General features: G+C 56.4%; 1 protein-coding gene across 1 annotated transcript in view; it reads right to left on the bottom strand.

The window, feature by feature from the left end:
• The window catches only part of LOC116279757 (ankyrin repeat domain-containing protein 26-like), a 159,069-nt gene that overhangs the window by 67,526 nt on the left and 71,254 nt on the right, over positions 1-20,289 (bottom strand). The gene's annotated exons all lie outside the window — the stretch shown is intronic.

Here is a 20,289-nt window from a genome sequence, read left to right on the forward strand (position 1 = left end):
CAGGGCGGGGACACAGAAGCTGCAGTCTACCCAGATTTCAGAGTAATAGTGGGTCTAAATTAGAGGTCAGTAGCCAAGATCATTCAGACGTCAGGTGGCAGTTGGGTATGAGTCTCCATTGCGGGGGCAGGGCAGGTCTGAAGATAAACATTTGGGAGTCACCAACATGTAGAAGGATTCTGTGAGAAGGATGAGCTCACTTCAGTGGATACAACAAACAGAGACTAAAAAGGGTCCAGCACTAAACTCTGCAGGTCTTTCAAATGTCTGTGTAGGTCAGGGAGAACTGAAGCGGGGAGTGAGTACCTCCACGTCCTCATTGCCTTTCATCTATTTCCATGTCCTGTTCTTTCTGCTAAATCCTCTTCCTCTTCTTTACCTGCCAAACTCCTACTCGTCTAGATCCAGCTCAAAAGCCATGTCCTCTAGAGATTTCCTCATACTCTCTGATGGACAGTTGACCATGCTCCCCTATATAATTTGTTACAGCGGTCCCAGGACCGCTGTAACAAATTACCACCAATTGAGTAGCTTAAAACAACAGAAATCTCCTCCCTCTTAGTCCCGGAGACCAGAAGCCTGAAATCCAGGTGTCAGCAGGATGGGGCTCCTTCTAAAACCAGGAGGGGAGGTTTCCCAGTAGCCTGACGCATCCCTTCTAGAGGCCCCAAGCACCCCTCGGCTTGCAGCAGCGTCCCTCCAGTCTCTGCCTCCATCTTTCCAGGGCCTTTCTCCCTTGTGTCTGTGTCTCTCCTCCCTGTGTCTGTTATTAGGACAGTTGTCTTTGGATTTAGGGCCAACACTGACCACCCAGGATGATCTTATCTCTGGAGTCTTAGTTTAATTCTACTAGCAAATGTAATTTGGTTAAAGAATTGGTGTTTGGTAAAAAAGACAACCTTTGGTAATACGGTAGCAGTCAATGGTTCGGGGATGAGAATGGAGGCATATCCTTCTGGGGACACTATTCAACCCACTGCCCCTCCTTTGAGTATATTCATCTCTTTGTAGTTACCATCAATACAGCACGTGATGGAGACACCTAACAGTTTCTACTCCAATGAAACATACACACTCTACAGGGAAGATCTCTCTCCTAGGGGGAGAAAACTGGTTGGGAAAGCAGAAATAATTACTCTTTTTATGGCTATGTACAGATATACACTAAGTACATAAACTAATATACTGCATGTCTTTGATACTGAAATTTAGTAATGGGGGAAATTAGGAAAAAAATGTCAAAGAGGCCTCAGGGGATGGGAGATGGGGGTTGATGGTGAAAAAAGAAGTTTGAGAAACACTGACCTGGAATATTCTTGCCCAAATGTAGTTCCCATGCCCCTGTAATTCCCATACATAGCCCGTCTTCCCACACGCGTACTCACACACTAACCATTCCAACAGCACCAGCAAAGGGGGCCAAAAATACAAAATATGGCTCGGATGAGTAAGCAGCAAACACACTTGCCATTCGCAAGTTCCTAGATGCGCATTTAAGATTTAACTGGAGCCGCCAGCGCAGCCTCCAGCGACAGCCCAGGCTAAGCCCTCCTCACCCCTCAGTGAACCTGCCCTCGGTCTGCCTCTGCCCCACGCCCACACGATGAAAGCATTTTGAATTATAAACTCTAACAGGCACCTATTTAACCACTTAAAGTCTCAAAATCTAACGATTTGAAATACCGTAACTGCAGCCATTGCTCCCTTGAGAACTCTATCATATTTAAACAGAATTTCAGTTACCAGAAAAAACTCTTCATAGACAGGAAAAGGAAGGGGTAGTGGTGGGGTGGGAAAAGCACTGATTTAGTGTTTTATCAAGAGGAAAAGTGAGTGGAGAGAGAGGCTTGCAGAACATCAGTCCCCAGTGCGGTGAATTTAGTAAGGCAGAGAGCAGTGCAAACTGGAAGACTTAAAAGTCTGAGGTTTAAACATCGCTTTTGTTTTCCCAAGCTCTAGATATTAATAACACCTTTGTGAAAATTATAAGTCTCCCCTTTTGGGAAGACAAAGGGGAAATTACACATTTGCATAAATCAACTGATTGCAATTCTGATGGCATTTCCAGCTTCCTTTCCTCTGTGCCATGTTCCTGGACCAACAAAAGACACGACCTCATTACACGGGACGTCCCTTCCACTGCACGGTGTTTGAAACTCTCACTTTCCTTCCCACAGCATCTACGTCTCTTGTTCCTCCTTACAGTAGCTGCAGGTGCTCTGGTCCATGTCCCCATCACCGTGTTCCTGAAATGCAACTACTCACTCGCTAGCCTCTCTGGTTTTAGTCTCTATTCTCCAAGCCACCCAGAATGCTTTCTCTCCACTGTCTACCAGACTCTTTTCCATCATGACAATTCTCTGCTCAGGAATCATCTTGGAGTCCCCTGCTTCCTATAAAATGAAGCCTAAGTCCCCAGCTGGGTTCTAAGGGCTCTCCACATGTGCTGGGACATCCCCCATGTCCTCTTCTCCTTGGCACTTGCCCTTCTCTGTGGCCACTTCAGAATCTTCCCTACGCCCCGTCACAAAGTCATCTCTTTATCTCCAGGGATCCATCATTTCCCCTAAGTGCCTTCTCCTTTCCTGCTGTTCACCCTACTCTCTCCTCTCCCTCAAAGTCTGGCTCAGACCTCACCTTTGTCACAAGCTTTGGACATTCCCACCCAGTCTTGAGAAGGAGGTTTAACACTGAACCCCGTTCTGCCCCAGAACTTCATGCCTAGCATCCAGCAAGGAGCTTCCTATCTGGCGAAGGAATGAGATGTCACATTACATGGTATCCCTCACAGGCCTGTACCAGATGGTAAGAAATAGTGTTGGGGTTGCTCTGTTCATATATTATTTCTACCAGTAGAACATCATTGACCACCATTTATTAAGTATCTACCACTTGCCAGCTTACATAGGAATTTATATCCTTTAATCCTCACAGACAACACTGCGCACTTGTGATATTTTTCAGCCTGGAAATATGAGAAAGGGGAGGATATCGGGAAGGAAGTGCGTGTTTTTCTAATTCCACCTGTGCCCTTGACTCTCTGTAGAGAGTTCAATCAATGTCATTGCACTTGCTGTCTTTCTAGGTGATCATCAGTCACCAGGTATTTCAACCCCATGTTTTAGATAAAGAAATTAATGCTCAGTGGGGTTAATAACTCATTCAAAAGCAACCACTAATGGGTACAGACCTGAAAACTGATTTTCTATCTGTCTTTCCACTCCTGTGCCACTGCAGACAAGCCGTCATCACTGAGGTCTGCACAACTTCTCTTCTTCATCTGTATAATGGGGAGAATAACTTGGATATTTTTCAACTTGGCTCTAAAATGGTGATAGTGCTTGGAAAATCTCTCAAGGATCGTTATCTTAGCTTTGTCATAAATACCATTGGCTGGAGCCTGGAAAGCCAGCCTTCATTCATCCAAGCTGCATGAAGCCAGGAAGAAACCCTCACCTACTGAGACCTGTGAATGTCACTTTCCAGCAGGAAACAGCTTGCAGCAGTATTATTTACTTCTGATGTGCATCGTGCATGAACCAAGACAACTGTGCCTGCCCCTGTGTGGTCCTCCCAGTGCATCTGTGGTCCTATCGCATAGAAGCACATTTAGGCTGCTTTTGATCTGAAGTTGTGTGGGTGCATGTGTGTGAGTGTGTGGGTGTGTGTTAAATAAACTAGGCACATCTTCCTCTTCTCTTGATTAGTGCCACTGGTAAAATACAGAGTCATAAGGTTTAGGGCAGCAACAATAGGAGAAATCAAATTCTCTCCCTCAATACACAGAGAACAAATCGTCATGCATTCAGGGATTCGACGGTGAAGTAACTGACCCTTTGCCTTCCTCCTCCGTCACGTGTGGAGTCTGTGCTGTTATGCACAGACTCGGCCATCGTCACCTCTCCCTCCCTGCTTTTCCACAGTGGGAAACTTTTAGTCACAGGTATCAGAAAAGAAGCATGGTCTAGGGCAGTGGTTTTCTCTACTTTCCTCTTACAACGGAAAATTTTCTTTCTTTCCAACTAAAATTTAATGTGGAATCCTAACACGTAAAACAGATTATGACCTCTGCCCAGTTCTCCCACCACGTGATGGCCTTGTGTTCCTGCTGACGTCCTCCTCTGGGAGGGCGGGACCGGGATCTGGCTTGCTCACCCCGCTGCCTGTACCCCAGTAGGGGCAGACTGCCCAGCCAACACTTGCTATGCAGGGACAAGTGAAGCCCCGTGGCCGGGCAGCATGGCCCCTCTCTGTCCCTCCAAGCTGGCAGCAACCTCCAGGACCCCTCCCGCCTCCCTCCCTCTCATACCCACAAACCCATCAGCAACCAGCCTTCATGTCAAAATGCACCGAGACTCTCACTGCTGTTTTCCATTCCGTGGCCACCACCCTGGTGGGATCCACTGCCAGCCTCCGCCCTGCCTGCCTCTGCCTGTCCCCAACACAGTGCTATCACTGGAAATATGCCAGGACACATGCTCTGCTCAAAACTTTCCTGCTGCTCCCTCCTCACTCAGAGAAAAGGCCATGTTGCCCTCAGGGACCCCACAGGCCCCAGGGACTGGCCCACCTTCTCTGACCCTCCCCACTTCCCCCCTTGAGTTCCCCCGTCCAGCCACACTCAGACAGGGAACCCCAGCTCCCTGCAACCCCGCCCTCTGAGAGCTGCCTCATTCCGACTTCAGACCCTGTGTGGGGCCACAGCCTTATCCTGGTGTCCCAGGTGGTCACCAAGAGAAGGCAGCCTGGCTCCTGTCACCAGCTGCCAGACGGGAGTAGCCTGGCCCCCACCCAACTCACAACGCCCCCCAGGGGACCACCCCTGGGGCCCCAGTGTGTCAGAGCCTGGGAGGAGGCTCAGCCTGCGGCTCTCCTGCCGTCCTGCTCCCTGCAGAGCTCCCTGCTGGTCCAGCCCAGCCCCATGAGGGGGAACTGGACAGCCGAGGCCACTGCTGGCCACTTAGGGCCAAAGTGCCTCCCCTGTGAAGTAGGCACACATCTTCAACCCGCGTGCTGTTCAGAGAGACAACAGGGATACAGGCCTCACGGGAGATCAAGGGACGGTAACAAAGACTGTGCGTGGAGAGCAAAGCCTACGTGCTCTCCCACTGAGCCTGGGCCTTCTCGGCATTCTGGATGCCTCACGCAGGCCTGCGAAGCAGGTGTTATTATAGGACTGTGGGCATCAGGGTCCCCTGGGGTTTCATGGGCTAATTCACACAGCAGTGGGAAGGCCTCGTATCTGTCCTCCCACACAGCACAAAGAAGCCAGGGTTGGCGTACCTAGCCCCAGTGAAGGAACAGGGAGTGGGCAAGGTGTCTCTGTAGGCAGAGGCTTCTAGGAGCCCCTCAAAACTCCTCAGCTGGGCCTTTGGGCTCCCGAAAGCACCAATGCCAGGTACAAGTGCTGCTAAATCACGCTTCACACGTCCAGAGTGCCAACCTCCCACCTCTATTGCCTTCTGACATACAGACCAAGGCTTGTGCTGGGTTGCCTCCTCCAGGGAACCCACCTGGATAAGCTGGACGCTCCTGAGCACTGCACCTGGCTCTTCCTACAGGTCCTACCCGGCTGCTGGGCTGGGGTTCCCTGCCCGGGTCCCATCTCCCCCAGCAGCTGGAGCTCATCAGGGCTCGCAGGTCCCCCCCCCCCCGCCACCCCCTGCAGCCCTGGCGGGCGGCCCCGCCCACACACGCCAGCTGGGATGGAGCCGCTGGGGACTCACAACACAGCGCCCTCTCCTGCCTCCAGGCCTTCACCTTGGCCGTTCCCTCTGACCACATCCCCTCCTGTCCCCTGACTGACTCAGCTTCTTCCTTCAGGGCTCTCCCGAGGCACTGCCATCTCTTGGAAGCCTCCTCAACCTCCCACTCTGTGCTCAGCTCCCCTCTGACCACTAGCCTGTGAGAAACCCCTCCCCGGGCAGGCCCACACCTGCTTCCCCAGATCAGTGCCATGTCCTCTCTGTTGAGGAGTAGGGGCAATGCCTGTGACCTGAGGGGACCCTGGGGGATGGAGATCGGCCTGACTTCAGTCTTGCTGAGTGAGCTGCTGGGTGAGAACCATGCACCCTCAGGCCTGTGTCCCTACCCATGGGGGGTGGGCTCTCCAGGCACTGACGATGTCTAACGCTCACTCAGCATCCACGGCTCTGTGACCAGGGCCTCAAAGGCTTCTCACATAGCCCAGGATGCCAAACTCCTGGCTCCCACCTGGTGCCAGCCATGCTGAGTCACAGCTTCCAGCCGCAGGCCTGCCCCAAGGCTGGAAACCTAGCCATCCTCGGGGTCTGGTGGCTCTTCACCTGACCCACCCCACCCACTTGGACAGGGTCACAGAGGCCCTGCAGAAAGGGGGCCCCTCAGCTCCCCAGCCCTGCAAGGAAGTGTGCCGCACTGGGGGAGCCAGGGTCTCGACAACCCCAGGGCATCTGCTGACTCCGCCCAGCTCAGAGGTCTGCACCCCTGCCTGAGCCCTTTGCCCCTCACTCAGACCTTCACCTGGTGCACATCTGGCCCACCTCTGTCAGACCTGCCACCTACTCATGCCAGCCATGGGGCTTCAACACCCACACCCCATCATGTTCCAACCACTGGCGCAGCTCGACCTCAAGCCGATAGGTCACTCACTCAGCAAGTGCGTCCCTGGCCGACCTGCTCAGGCTGCATGCTGGGTTCTGGGCACCTGCATGGGCCCAGTAGATCTCAAACCTCCCTACCCCTGCCAGCTCAGCTCTGTCTCCTCCAAGACACCTTCCCAGACTGCGTGGCCCCATGAGCTCTCACCTCTGCCCTCCCACCCAGCCCCCTCACCTACTCGGCCTCATTAACTGCCCCGGATGTGTCCTGGTTCCCATGAGGAGGGGGGCTTCAAATTGTAACAGAGGAGAACAAATCTGCCTCCACATTGGAACTGCTCCTTTAGTTTTGACCACTGTGCCCTGTTTTCCAGTCTTAGCCTTGCCAGCTCTGCACCTTTTGGGAAACAATGTTGCCTTTAGCCTGAAATAGACAGGAGAGCCTACTCTCCAGCTCTGACCTTTAAGGATGTCAGCACTTCTGCACTTAGGCAGAGATGGCAAGTTGCAAAACAGAGAATAACCTTTGCTTTGTTGGAGGTTTACAGGAACACCACGGCCTGACCCACATGGATGGCTGCAAGAACAAAGCATTCCTACAGCAAGAAGTTTGCAACAACGAACCCCACCCTCTCTCCCTCTCTTTCTCTCTTTTTTGTATAAAAGGAGCCTGTATTCTGAGGGGAGCAGGATGGTTCTCTAAGAAATTGACCTGCCATCCTCTCAGTCTGCTGGCTTTCCAAATAAAGTCGCTATTCCTTACCCCAACAACTCGCCTCCCGATTTATTGGCCTGTCGTGCAGCACGCAGGAGGAGTCTGGACTCAGTAACAATTTCCCCCAAACTGCTCAGACCATCCCCAACACCATCTTAACTGTCACCACAGCCTCCACCCTCACGGCTCCCACTGAAACCACCACCAGTGCCATCACCACCACCATCATTACCACTGCCAGTGCCACCAGCATTACCTCCTCACCACCATCAACACCACCACAACCATCACCACTGCCAGTGCCCTGCAGCTGCCCTGAGCACCCTGCACCAGGGCAGGCATCCTCCCAGAACTGCCCTGCACTGTTCCCCAGCCTGTCCAGCAGATCCCGTGAGCTCAGAGCTGTCCACACTCGCTGCTTACCCTGTCAGGCCTCACCCCTGACACTCGTCACTTGTGAACACCCCACTCATAGGACTGCACGCCCCCACCGACACACACTGGGCCTGCAGGGGTCGGAAAACAAAGGGACCAGACGCAGCCAGATGCAGCCCCGCAGGAGAATCCTGTGCCCTGAACTCCACCTGGGAAAGCTCCCCACACCCAGATGCCCCTGCCCCTGCCACACCAGTGTATCCCGACCCTCAAGCACATGTCTGATGGTCCCACCACACAGGACCCCGCCCCAGCCCCCCAGACACCAGGGCCACCACTGGTCCAGCAGCAGCCAACAGTGCCCTTCAGCCAACATGGGAGAAATCGGGCTGGCCGCCTCTGACAGTGAGCTGGACACCCTTCCGCTTGCCCCCCAGGGCCTGCCCCCTCACTGCCCTCTCCAAGGAAACCAGGGACAGGGATGGGGCAAGGCTGTTAAAGGGCCCAGGACGTGCACTTGGTAAGGACCCCACGGAAGGAGATGGGCCTGGGTCCTGAGTGTCCCCCAGGACAGCTGCAACTGGCAGGGCTGGGGTCTGCCCGGGCAGGGAGAGAGCACAAACTGGCATGACCCATGGGGCCACCCTGGGCCTCTCAATGGCACGCTGTGCCCCAGTCTCCTCAGCCAGCCGGCTCTAAAGGTGCCTGGAGTGGGTCAGGCTTTGAGAAAGGACCCACCAGACCGTGCGGGAAGGTCACACCCTCCACCAGCCAGCCTTAGTGTCTGCTGTGCCAGCTCAGTGAGGGTGCCAAGTGCCCGCTAATTAGGGAAACCACAACCCAATGGAACAGGAGCCGCTTACGGGACTTCTGAGAGCCTTTATGGTTGCCAGGGACGTGGACCCAGGAGAACAAGACACAGTGGGTATGAACTCTGCCCTTCCTGAAGCCCACGTGGGATCAGTGTCAGGCAGAACACCTCCTGAAATGCTGGCATAGCAGGATGAGCACGTGGAGGGTGTCTGGCCCAGGCCTGGCCTGTCCTGACGTCCCTATGCTGGGCCTCACCTCCACTGTTTTCAAGTGATGGTACAGCAGGTGATTTCGAAGGATCCTGTCAGCTCTCACTTTTGTGCTCAATGTAACTCTGGGTTATTCTTTTTTAAAACAGGAACTGCAAAAAAGCCATGCAGCCGCCATGAGTGAAAGACCCAGCGAGCTGTCCGAGCAGAACCACAGGACTGAACTCCCTGGATGTGCTCCTGGCCCTCCTTAACCCCGGCACCAGTCCATCCTTCCTGGGCCCGTCCTCCACCCACCCACCCAAACACCTGGGAATTCTGCAAAGATCCCCTTTCTCTCCCTAATGGCCCCGCTCCCAAGGTCCTCACTGCCATCGGCCAGGCTGGTGTAGGAGTGTTGTGGGGATGGGGCCGTGAGTCCTGCTGGGAGAAGTCACCTCATGTGTACATGTTGAGCACGTGTGTGCAAGTGTGTGTACAACTCGGGGTGACGGTGACAGGCTCTGTCTCACTTTTGTGAGACACTTTTGTGATGTGGGTGGAAACATCTGACTCAGACTTTCCAAGACAAGCATGTCACATGGCTGACAGTTGCACGTGGCTGGAACAGGGGGCTGCCCTCCAAGCACATGACACATGCATAATTACATATGAACACGCACAAATGACTCCAGATGAGACACGGGATCATGGCTCAATGTGTGACCAGGGTCAAGACTCAGAGTGTGACCAGTGAGCAGGACCAGGGCTCAATCTGAGTCTGGAATCTAGGCTCCATCAGTGACCAGGGACAGAGTCATGGATCACGGTCATGGATCAAAACATCAAGTACTACTCAGATGACAGTCACATCACTGACGGCACTCAGCCCCCAGTGGCCCCACACACACAAAATTCTGGAGACACGTGAGAACCCTTCTCATTCAAACACACAAACACAGGCCCAGACAGCACAGACCCAATCTCTGAACTCACTGGTGGAAGCAGACCTGGGGTCCTGTCCCTGGTCCCCACTTCACGAAACGCTTGATTCCTCTGAGCCCGTTTATGTGAGGAGTGGCCCCACTTGGGAATGGACAGAGTTTCTGTCCAGCAAAGAGCAGGGCAAAGGAGAAAGAGTGGGGGAGGGGAAGCGACAGCCCCCTCCCTCCCCTGCCCAGCCCTGGCCTTCAGCCCCACGCTGTCCAGTTCTGGATCAGACACCGCAGTCCTCATCCTGAGCTGGACCACAGTCCTTTCTAAGCCTCAGCTACCCCAGACCTAACAGGCATAGTTAGCCAGGCTCCTAAGGCCGTGCCCAGGACTGAACAGGGAGCTTGTGGGCAAAATGTGTTCTGGGGCACCTTCCAGCTGGCCTCAGAGCCCTGGGCCCAGGCACAGAGACCCTAACAGTGTCATCCACTCAGAGATGACCAGGGGTGGGCCGTGGGTGGGCCCCCCACACCTGAGGTGGGGGCCATGGCCAGTGGTAAGCACCCCATGGACCTGGCTGCAGCCCACTCCCCATCACCTCTCTGCCCCCAAGGATGGGAGGCTGAGGCTCCCAGAGGGTGGAATCTGCCCCAGGTCCCACAGTCTTGGGGACTGTGAACTTCACACTCACTGGGCTGGCCAGACTGCGCACAGCCTGCTGCCCTAGGGGCCAAGGGGCTGGGTCCACATCTCTGGAAAGCAATTTACCACCAAGATCTTGAAACTGTCCAGGGGACTCAAGGCCTAGGGAACAATCAGAAATGTGAGCAGAGCTGTCTTAGCGAGGGTGCTGGGCCACTGGGTGAACGGGCATCCCCAGTGCACTGCAGGCAGCCTTCGAACAGCCACTGGGGAGGGTTTCTGGGCTGTGGGGAGGGGCTTGTAATGACATCAAGGGGCCACATTAAACAGACCTGCAGCCGCAGTGTAACCTCCCACGATAGCCAGCCTGGGCCCTGAGAGCACTTGGGCCCTCTTTCTTCCTTTTTCTTTTTTCAACCTTTTTTGATACTCCACTTTGAACAAAGAACTTGCACCACGTGCAAAACCCAGAGAAAAGCAGTTGACAGCAACCAAAGCCAGGAGCCAGTTTCCCAAGGCAATGGGGTCTGCCCCTGCTCTCCCCAAGCCCAGGCCCCTGCCCCAGCCCCTGTCCTCACAATCCCAGACCAAGAGTTGGAAAGGGCAGTGGAGTCTGCCATATGGTCCTAGATACTTCCACCACAGGGCCTTTGCACTGCCTGTGCAGAAGGAACAAAATGCTTGTCCCCAGACACCCGGTATACAGTGCTGTCAGGCCTCTGCTCAAGCACCACCTGAGAGAGGCTTCTGTGAACCTGCCCTGAAAGGCACCTCACCCCACCTGCCACTCGGTACACTGGCTCCACTTTTTGGCCTGTGCCATGACCTGACAGTTTCAAAGGGAACTATATGTTCCCACTTTCCTGTCTCTCCTCACTGGGGATCAGAGGAGGCTGAGGTCTTGAGTGATTACTGACCACCAAAAAGGCAGTCGTCCTAGAGCAGTGCCTTGTCGGTGGTCAGTAATCACTGAAGACCGGATGGGTGGGTGGATGGGTGGGTGGATGGGAGGATACGTGGATATGTCGATGGGTGAATGGATGGGTGGCTGGATGCATGAATGGACTGGGGGACTGGATGGGTGGATGAGTGAGTGAATGGGTGGATAAGTAGGTGGGTGGATAGCCAAGCGAGTAGAAGGATAGAAGGCAGGTGGGTGGATACCTGAGCAGGTGGACAGGTGGATGGAGGATGGATGGATGATAGTCACATCTCTCCCTGACAACTTCCATAGTTGCTGACACACAGCACTACAAACTGGCCCCACGCCCCTTGCAGCCTCCCCCCGGCACCCATCCATCCTCCTCTCCAGTTGCCTACTCGTCCTGGCCTCACGTTCCTCCTGTATCCTCTAACTTCCACACCTTTGCTCAAAGTGTGTTTCTGCCTAAAGAGCTTCCTCCTATTCTCTGCCAGAAAAACACATCCTCCTCTAGGGTCAGCCGCTGCGGGAGCCTCCCTGACCTCACTTACACACCTCCGTCACTGCACCGCGCCCAGCAGTAGAGACTTGCCACACATACCCCATGGCCCACAGGCTGGCCTGGGGACTGGTGGAACCAGGGATGAGAGAGGTGGCTGGTGACAATGACATGCAGCTCATACAGACCCACCCCAATGGACACCAAACCTCTAGGGAGGAGGCCCAGCCACCACCAGGGTGATCTGGGCCATTGGGACCCAGTCACTAAGTTCTCTCCCACCCTGTCACCACAAATTCTGAGCCTCCTCACTTCTGGATGCTGCCCCCATTACGGGCTTTTGCACAAACTCTTCCCTGGTACTGTACGTAGCTCTCCACCCGTCTCTTTGCTTCCTTGTTTCTGGGAGGACACCTGGCTCTGGGCACCCAGAGGGCCCTGTAACTCTTAATCACTGCCTGGTCAGTCCAGCCCAGTGCCCTGTCCCCCTGGTTCCCACTGCGGCAGCACCTGGCCTGGGCTGGTGCTGCCGCCTGACAAGGAACTAGCCCAGAGCCCCAGGAGCACCCCCGTCTGCTTCCCATCTGATCCCTCGGGGCCTCACCCTGCTGCGCCAGTTCTTGGCGGTGCTCTTGCAAAGCTATACAACCTGCGTGTAACCTGGCCGGTGTTGGGGGGACCGCCACACCTCTCTGGATCCCCAACTGTGGACTTCCCTGGGAAGGGTGGAAGCCAGCTGGGTGGGACCCTGCCGCCTTAGATCCTCACCAGGGCAGGGAGACCATGCAGGTCAGACAGAGTGGGGGAGTCAGTGGCCCTCAAACCTGAAGTCTGTGCACCCCCCCTGCTAGGTCGGCCTCCCTGCCGAGGCCCTAGGCCCCAAAGACAAAAAGTGCAGATGAACTTACAGGTCAGTTTCGGGCCACAGACTACAAGTCTGGTTGGTGGTGTCCTGGGAGGGAGGGGGAGTTTTCAGGCCACCTGCCGGCCCCACGGGCCCCACCCAACCATCACTGCAGGGCCCACCCTGTGCCCGGCACTCTGCCTACCCTCTTCCCACAGACTAAGAGTTTGAGGAGGAGGAACTGAGACCCAGAATGGGGAAGGGACTGGCTCAGGCATCTAAGCCTTGCTTTGTGGCCTTGGATAGCTCCTGTCCCCTCTCTGAGCCCAGATGGGGAGCAGGAACTAAAGCCCAGTTTTATATGCCCTGGTGGCCACTCCAGCATCTGGATGACCTCAAAGACCGCCTCCCCGGGCAGTCCACTCCAAGCCTTTGCCAGTTGCTCCTGGGCCTGGAAGATAGAAGGGGTGGGTGCCATCACTTACAGGTACCAAGGACTTCCCACACCAAGAAAGTCCTCTGCAGTCCCCAGTCATGGCCATGGCTGACTTACGTCCGCATAGTGTGCCACTGGGGACACAGGATTGTCAGAGTACAGAGGGCAGAGGAGGACCCTGGAGAGATGGGCTGGGCTGGGTAGGAGACCCCTGTCCCAGCCTGACCATTATCTGGTTGTTTGGGTAGTCGATAGAGACACAGCGGAAGTAGGTGGGGGCTCCCAGTAGGCGATTCCCTCCTCGTCCAGCTCACAGTGTAACAGGATGAGGCATGCGGAGATGGCGGGTCAGCTCTGTCTCCTGATTCACAGGTGGGTGCCCACCTCAAGCACAGGAGTCCCACCCATGGCTCCCAGGAACAAGCCCCTCCAGTTGGAACCCTTAGCACCAGAAGCAGACACTTGCCCATGGCCACATTACAAATGACCCAGCACAGGGGACAGGCCTCCCTAGGTGTCTTTCATTTAAAACATTTCTGAGCAAATGCTTCATGTCAGGCACCGCACCAGGTCCTGGGACATGGCAAGAGCCACACCTTCAGGGACCCCACCTGCATGGGGGCAGAGACCTTTCCTATCCAGAGCCCTGGGGAAAACCAACAGCCGGACAGGCCCTGCTCAGCTCCACACACAGGGGCAGGGGACCCAATGGCCTGGGTGTGTCGCAGCAGGCGCCAGGCAGCCTTGGGGCCAACTGACGTCAGGTGTCCACTGCGTTAAACACAGGTACAGGCTATGACACAGAACTTACTCCCAGGGAACCAGGCATACTTGCGCGCGCACACACGGCGGCAATGACCCTAGGGGACGGCCACAACCCTGTCACCCGACAGAAGCCACAGGGCAGGAAAGGACCCTGCTCTACTGCATGGTGCACAATCAAAACGAGGGAGAATATGGTTGTACATGCAGACAAAAGGCCAGACAAGTCACACCATCCCACGACCTGGGTTTTCTTCACTTTACTTCTGTGGATTTGCAATACGCTACCCAGACGCGTATTGTTCTATAAACAAAACACAGTGGGGGGTTGCAACTACAGCTAGGAACACACAGCCTCCCTAGGGGGAGGGTCCCTGGGGGGACAAGGAACCCACAATACACTTGTTTTACAGAAAGTAAACAGAGGTTCAGGGAGGGTCACTTCCTGAATGTTGTACAGCAAAGGCAACGCCAAACCTGCTTGCACTCTTCAAATATGAGAGGCAAAGGACATCAACACACTGATGTGCCAAGCCCCTTCTGGGAGCCCACTCTGCCTTTTCCACACCTCCCATCGCTCCACAGGGCTGCACAGGGATTAAGACCACCACGTTCACAGCAACTTCCCACTTAGTAATCCGACAAGCCCACGGCTACTGTGTTAACAACTCTGTGCCTCAGTTTCCCATGTGTCAATGGGTGGCTCCATGTGACATTGCACTAAAGGACTTAAGGCGCTGGTTCCTGGTGAACTCTCAGGACACGGTGGTCCTGAGCCTCCACCCCACCCCAACTGTACAGCCCCGGCTTCAGGGCCCGGGCTTCCTGGGCATGGTATGGCCATGTGACCTGTGCTGACAGCTCCTTGGGCTAGCATCTCAAGGACAGGAGTCCCCCAAGACACCCACCCATCAGTCCTCACCTGTGGCATTGTGAGGACACCAGACTGCAGCCACCTCTTAGGCCAGAATCTCCTTCCAGAGCACAGCACCGAAGCTGTCCTCGTCACAGATCTCACAGGGCTCTGCCAAGAGGCCGGGACGTGAGTGGGGGTGGGAACAGGAAGAGGGGTGGAGAGCTGGCAGCAGGGCCAGGAAGGCCAAGACCCCTCCAGGAAATCCATCGTCACAAGGGGGAGTCATTTCCCAGGAGAGCTGAGCCCCAAGCCCACCCAGTCTCTCAGGAAGCCCCTCCCCAGAGGCCAGCGATGGGGTGAGGGGACACTCACTGGGGCACCACCGGGTGCTACATTGCTGGAGCTCATCTTGGGGGCTCTGGCTGGCTGCTACCCCGAAGAAGGGCCCTAATCAGGCACGCTCTCCCTGCTGTGTGCCACCACCACGTGACACTGCATCTGCTCCCCGATGCCCAGGGTGCCACTTCCATCCACTGTGGGATGCCACCATGCATAGAGGACAAGGAGAATGCAGATACTGGAGCCACAGGGATACAGACACAGGAACCAAAGGGCAGGAAGCCATGAGAAGAAACTGAGACCCTGAGAGTGGAAGCCAAGCTCAGCTCGATACAGGAAAAAACAAATGCTTCACATGCACTTTATCCCTCATCATCAACCCCCTGCCCCCAGCATCCCCAGGGACACTGCAAGGTCCCACAGTGAGATGCCACAGGGTCTTGCCCCTCCCTCGTGGTTCACGCCCAACAGGTCCCCCACCCACATGTCCCTCTGCATGGCCCTGCCGTCGGCACTGCTGCAGGAAGCAGTCTCGAGTTTCCACCCCGTGGCCCTGGCACTCGGCGTCCTGTACAAAGGCCCACTGTACTCCTGTGTGCCCTGCTGCCACCCGGGGAGCAGCTGGTGGAGCACGGGCTCCAACTTGTCTTTCAGGGGATGACCCCTCCCAAGCACAGATCTGGGACAGAGCAGCCTGGCGGTCAGGAGGCGAGTGTGGGCCTAGATGGGATTAGCAGTGGGGTGTGATGCAGAGGCCAACTGGGCAGGGAGGGGCAGAGGTGCTGGGGAAGTTGGGGTCCGGTGCCCACCCCACTTCCCCCTGGAGGCTCGGTGCCCTCCAGCACTGTCTACAGGCAGCTGGGCCAGGATCTCCACTGGCTTTGCGTCCAGGTCCCCAGTGTGGGGACTGGAAAAAGAGCTGGAGCCCCAACTAGGTCTAAAGAGTGAAGGAATGAATGAAGGAAGGAAAGACACCCCACCCATCCCAGTGTTGCCTTACATAACAGGGTGATGAGGAGATGGGGTTGAGGATGGTGCTCGGGCTCTGTTTCCTGGGCACAGGTCCTCGCGCCCTGCTGCCCCGTCCCTGTGGTCCTCGGTCCAGTTTCCTCTTAGCATCAGTCTCCTCCTCATCCCACTCCTGCCCCAGCCATGACCTGTGTGCTCGTTCTCCCACGCCCCCCAGGGACAGCACGAGAGATCAAGGTCTCACAGCTGCTGGCTAAGCACCAGGCTGAGCCTCCCCAACACCCAGCAGACTGGCTGCTGAGGGCCTCCAGGCCCCTCCGTCCACCCTCCTTCAACCCTCTCCTGGGTCTTCTCCATCCTGACCCTCTCCCCTCGGCAGTCATGACTTCATGTCCCCAAAGACCTGAGCCCCTTAGTAGCCCCAGTGCCACGGGGGACACAACGAGGGACAGCCTCTAAACACTGGGGAGCCATTGAGGAGTGAGGAGTGGAGAGGCCTCACATCTGGGGCCAGCACTCCAAGCCATGCTGATGGGCTCAGGAAGAGGCTGCTTCACCCAGGCTTTCTCTCCAAAGGCCACACTTAAGGTTCCCAGATCACTCCCTCTTCAAGGGACCCTGATGCCATCATCCTATTTATTCTCAGGATTGCCCTGAGGCCTCTGCGTTCCCAGCAAAGCAGGGTTAGGGTGAACTCAACAAGGGCACTCAGCCTCACCAAGCACCTACTGTGGGCCAGGTTCAGGCAAGGCCAGGCACCCTGCATGTGCTGACATGGCACCCATGTACCAGGAACGAAGGAGACGGCACTGCCAAGGCCCAGCTCTAGGACCCAAGCTACACCTCGGCGACTGCCCCATGCCACCTACTCCACTGGGACTGGGGCAGGAGAGCTGGGCTGCCTGAGGGCAGGTCACACCTGGCCTGGCAAGAGAGTCCCCGATGCCACTTGGAGCCTGGCTTCTCTGTGGCCCTGGGGAGCAGACCCACCTCCTGGGGTGAGAATGAGGATGTCGCAGATCCCAGAGGGTGGGCTCTGAAGCCAAAGGGCCAGGTTCAAATGGTGGCCCCGCCACCCACTGTCATGGGCCCGTCAAGTGCATCCCATCCCAGCCTCACACCCATCATCTGAGGACGGACTGATGCCTGAAATGGTGGGAGATGACAGGTGTGGGCACGCTGCTGGGATCAGAGTTGATCCCAGGGAACCCACTTTGATGGCCAGCAGTTGCAGGGTCCAGGTGCTCTCCTCTGGAGAGGTCTGCTGGACAGGTGCAGAGTCCCCTCGCAGTGGTCCCCATGCCTGTGCTGGGAACTGACCATCAAGGGGGTCTGATGAATGAACTGGTCACTAGGAAGGGACACCACTAACTCCCCCAATTTGGAAGGCGGGGCTCCTTCTCCCTGCTGAGTTGTGTGGCAACCGAGACCTCCACACCCCCCACACCCTTGCAGAAACTTCTCTCCTCTCAGAGCCAATCCTCCCATGGGGTCCCACTTTGCCCTGAACCCAGAGGCAGAGTCCCTCTGCCAGACAAGGGACGGGTAGAAGGGGTGGCTCCAACCTTACTGGGGTGGACGTGTACCGTGCTTGACCCCTGAGCTCCTAGCTGTGCAGTAGAGGCCCAGGGAGGACTTGCCAGGAAGGGCCGCAGACGGGGGCAGGGCTGAGCTCTGCATGGACCCTGACTCTGGGGGGCCGAGGGCCTGGTTCTGAGCCCCATCCTGGGTCTGTGATCACACAAGGGAGGCCTCTCTGCTCTCGTTGTTCAGATGGGAAGATGTGAGCCTGTCCACGTGAAGCAATGCCCTGCCTCCCCCATTGAGGAGGGGGCCGAGTGGGATGGGGCTCCACACTCTTCAAAGAAGGTTGCTCCCACCAAGGTTGGCTCTCTGGGGAGCAACCTGGGCAAGGAGTCCGGCCTCCCCCCTGCCCCTGCTCCGTGCTGGTCACCGCAGTACACAGAAGCCTTGAGTCTCAGACCATCCAGGAACCAAATGTTCACTCCACATACAGCAGAGACAACTGAGGCTCAAAGAAACGTGGTCCAGACAGCCAGGAGGGTCTGCCCTGGAGACGGCGTGGAGGCCCGCCTCAGAAGACAGGTGAAGCCAGGGTCTCAAGGGTACTGCACAAATAGGACTTCACTCTGAACAGGGAATGTTGTGGAAGGACCCTGGGGGCCAGGGGCAGGAGAAGGGGAACAGACCAGGGCCTGGAGGAAGGCAGGGAGCCCCAAGACTGCCTCCATGCCCTCGGGACAGGGTAGGGGAGCAGCTCTGAAGGTATGAGAGCCGAGGCTACCCAGACATCGGGACTTCATCACTGCCACTTCACTCGGGGGACCTCAACAGCCTATGACCATGCCTATTTGGGAAATGCAGCCAGAGGCGCCAAGTTATCCACCAGGCTGACAAGGAGAGGAACTGGGATCAAACCCAGGATCAGATTCCAAGTGCTCTGCTCACTGGCCCCCAGACTAAGGCTGCCTGCCAAAACTGACTACAGGGTCCCCCGCCTGGCACTCTACACCTCAGTGGTCTCCCTGTTGAGCCATCCCACCCCATCACGCTGAGATAAAGGGACAGAAGCCTGGGATCCAGGAGACAGCACTGGAAGCAGGGCCAGGGTGGGCACGTCCTGCCCATCCTCCTTTTGCTGCCCCAGCCCAGGTCCCAACTGGAAGCCTGAGTGACGAGGAAACTGACAGTGAGTGGGAGAGAAAGGATGCCTCTTGGTTCCAAGGCAACTGCTGCAGCGCTCAGTCTTTCAGGATAGACTCAGGTTAGGCCTCAGCTGCTAAAATACCCATTATTTCGGGGCTGGTTACCTTGGTAACTCAGGTGGCGAGGATGTGGTGGGAGGAGGGGGCGGAGAGGAGGGGTCAGATCAGGATAGGCCAGGCAGGGGGCCAGTGGCTCACAGGACAGACTACCCCCCAAGCCTAGACATGACCGTGGTCACACGCTGGGCCTTGATCTTCATCACAGACTGACTTCTGATCCTGGACACAGGGTGCTTGGCCCCAATAACACACAAGCCCTGATCCTGGTCACAGACCACCCCCCGACCTTGACCGCACTTCCACCACAGAGGGACACTTGACTACTGGTGGATGCTCTGCATCATGTATGGCGCCCTGATCCCAGAAACAGGCTGCCCACGACCTTGGTCGTGTTCCCATCATGGAGGGACACTCAGCGAGTGGTGGCTGCTAGTTTTGTTGTCATTGTTACATCTTTAACGTGTGTCCCACTCACAGCTGACACTTGACAAATGTTATTCAGACTACTGCATCCACAATGGGGGACTGTCCACAAGGACTCCTGGGGCCTGCAGTGCTGGGCAGAGGCTCTCAAGACCCCCGTTGCTGGGTGGCCACAGGGCTCCTGGGCTGGGTGGGCTATTAGGGGGCAGCAGAGGAGTGGGCAAGGCTGGGGGTTGGGCTGCCCCTCCAGGCCCAGACAGAAGCAGTCATTCTTCCCTGGCTCAATGCCCCCTCTGTCTGTAAGCCTCGTTTCTGTCTCATTACTGGATTAACAGAGCCAATTAATGGTGGCCAGGTAGCCTTGGCCACCTAGGAGAGAGGGCACATGGTGAGGGGGCTCCCAGCCTCCTTCCCACCCTGATGGCCCAGCCTGGAGGCTGTGGCCTCCCTGGCCCGTGACCCCAGTCGGCCGGGATGAGGGCCCTGCAAGAGGGCTGCATCCTGCTAGGCCTTCCTGCTTCCTGGGCAGAGCTCTCCTCAGCCCAGCAGGTGGGGCAGCAGAGGCAATGGGTCAGCCCCTGTCCATTCCTACCCTGCTCTTGCCTACCAGGCTGGTTCCCCAGGCACCTAGGGCGTGGTCCAGAGCCTCTGAAGTTAGGGCCTGCCCTGGGGCAAGGGAACTCCTTCTCAGCCCCCTGCATGGATGTGCAAATGAGGACCACAGGGGACAGGACCTCTCTCTGAATTCCCCTACACAGTTTCCAGTACCCCCTACCCCAGCACCCATGGGTCCTGACTTGGCCCATCTGGCCAGGGGTAGGAAAATGCACAAAAGACTATCATGAGAGGGAGAGGGACATGGAGCTGAGAGGCCAGGGGAGCAGGAGGGTAGCTGCTGAGATGCCGCCAGGCGGAGACAGAGGTGGAGGACAGAGGACAATTGCTCTGGCCCAAGAAACACTTCCCAGCCAGATGCGTGATGTAGCCATGTCACATTTGGACAGGCCAGGCGGGGGCAGGCCTGAAAAAGGGCCACGTGTTGGCCTGGGCCTCCTGCTGGCTCCCAGCTGGGCTACAGATGGAGGGACACATGTGACCCAGCCTCCCCTAACCAGGGTGAGGGGCGAAGCTCCCTAGAACAGGCTCAGCCAGCAAGAACTGGGGCCGGGCACCTGCCTAGCTCAGCTATGTGTCTTCTGAATGACTGCT

The sequence above is a fragment of the Vicugna pacos genome, chromosome 6 (assembly GCF_048564905.1).
Source record: "Vicugna pacos chromosome 6, VicPac4, whole genome shotgun sequence".
Taxonomy (NCBI): domain Eukaryota; kingdom Metazoa; phylum Chordata; class Mammalia; order Artiodactyla; family Camelidae; genus Vicugna; species Vicugna pacos.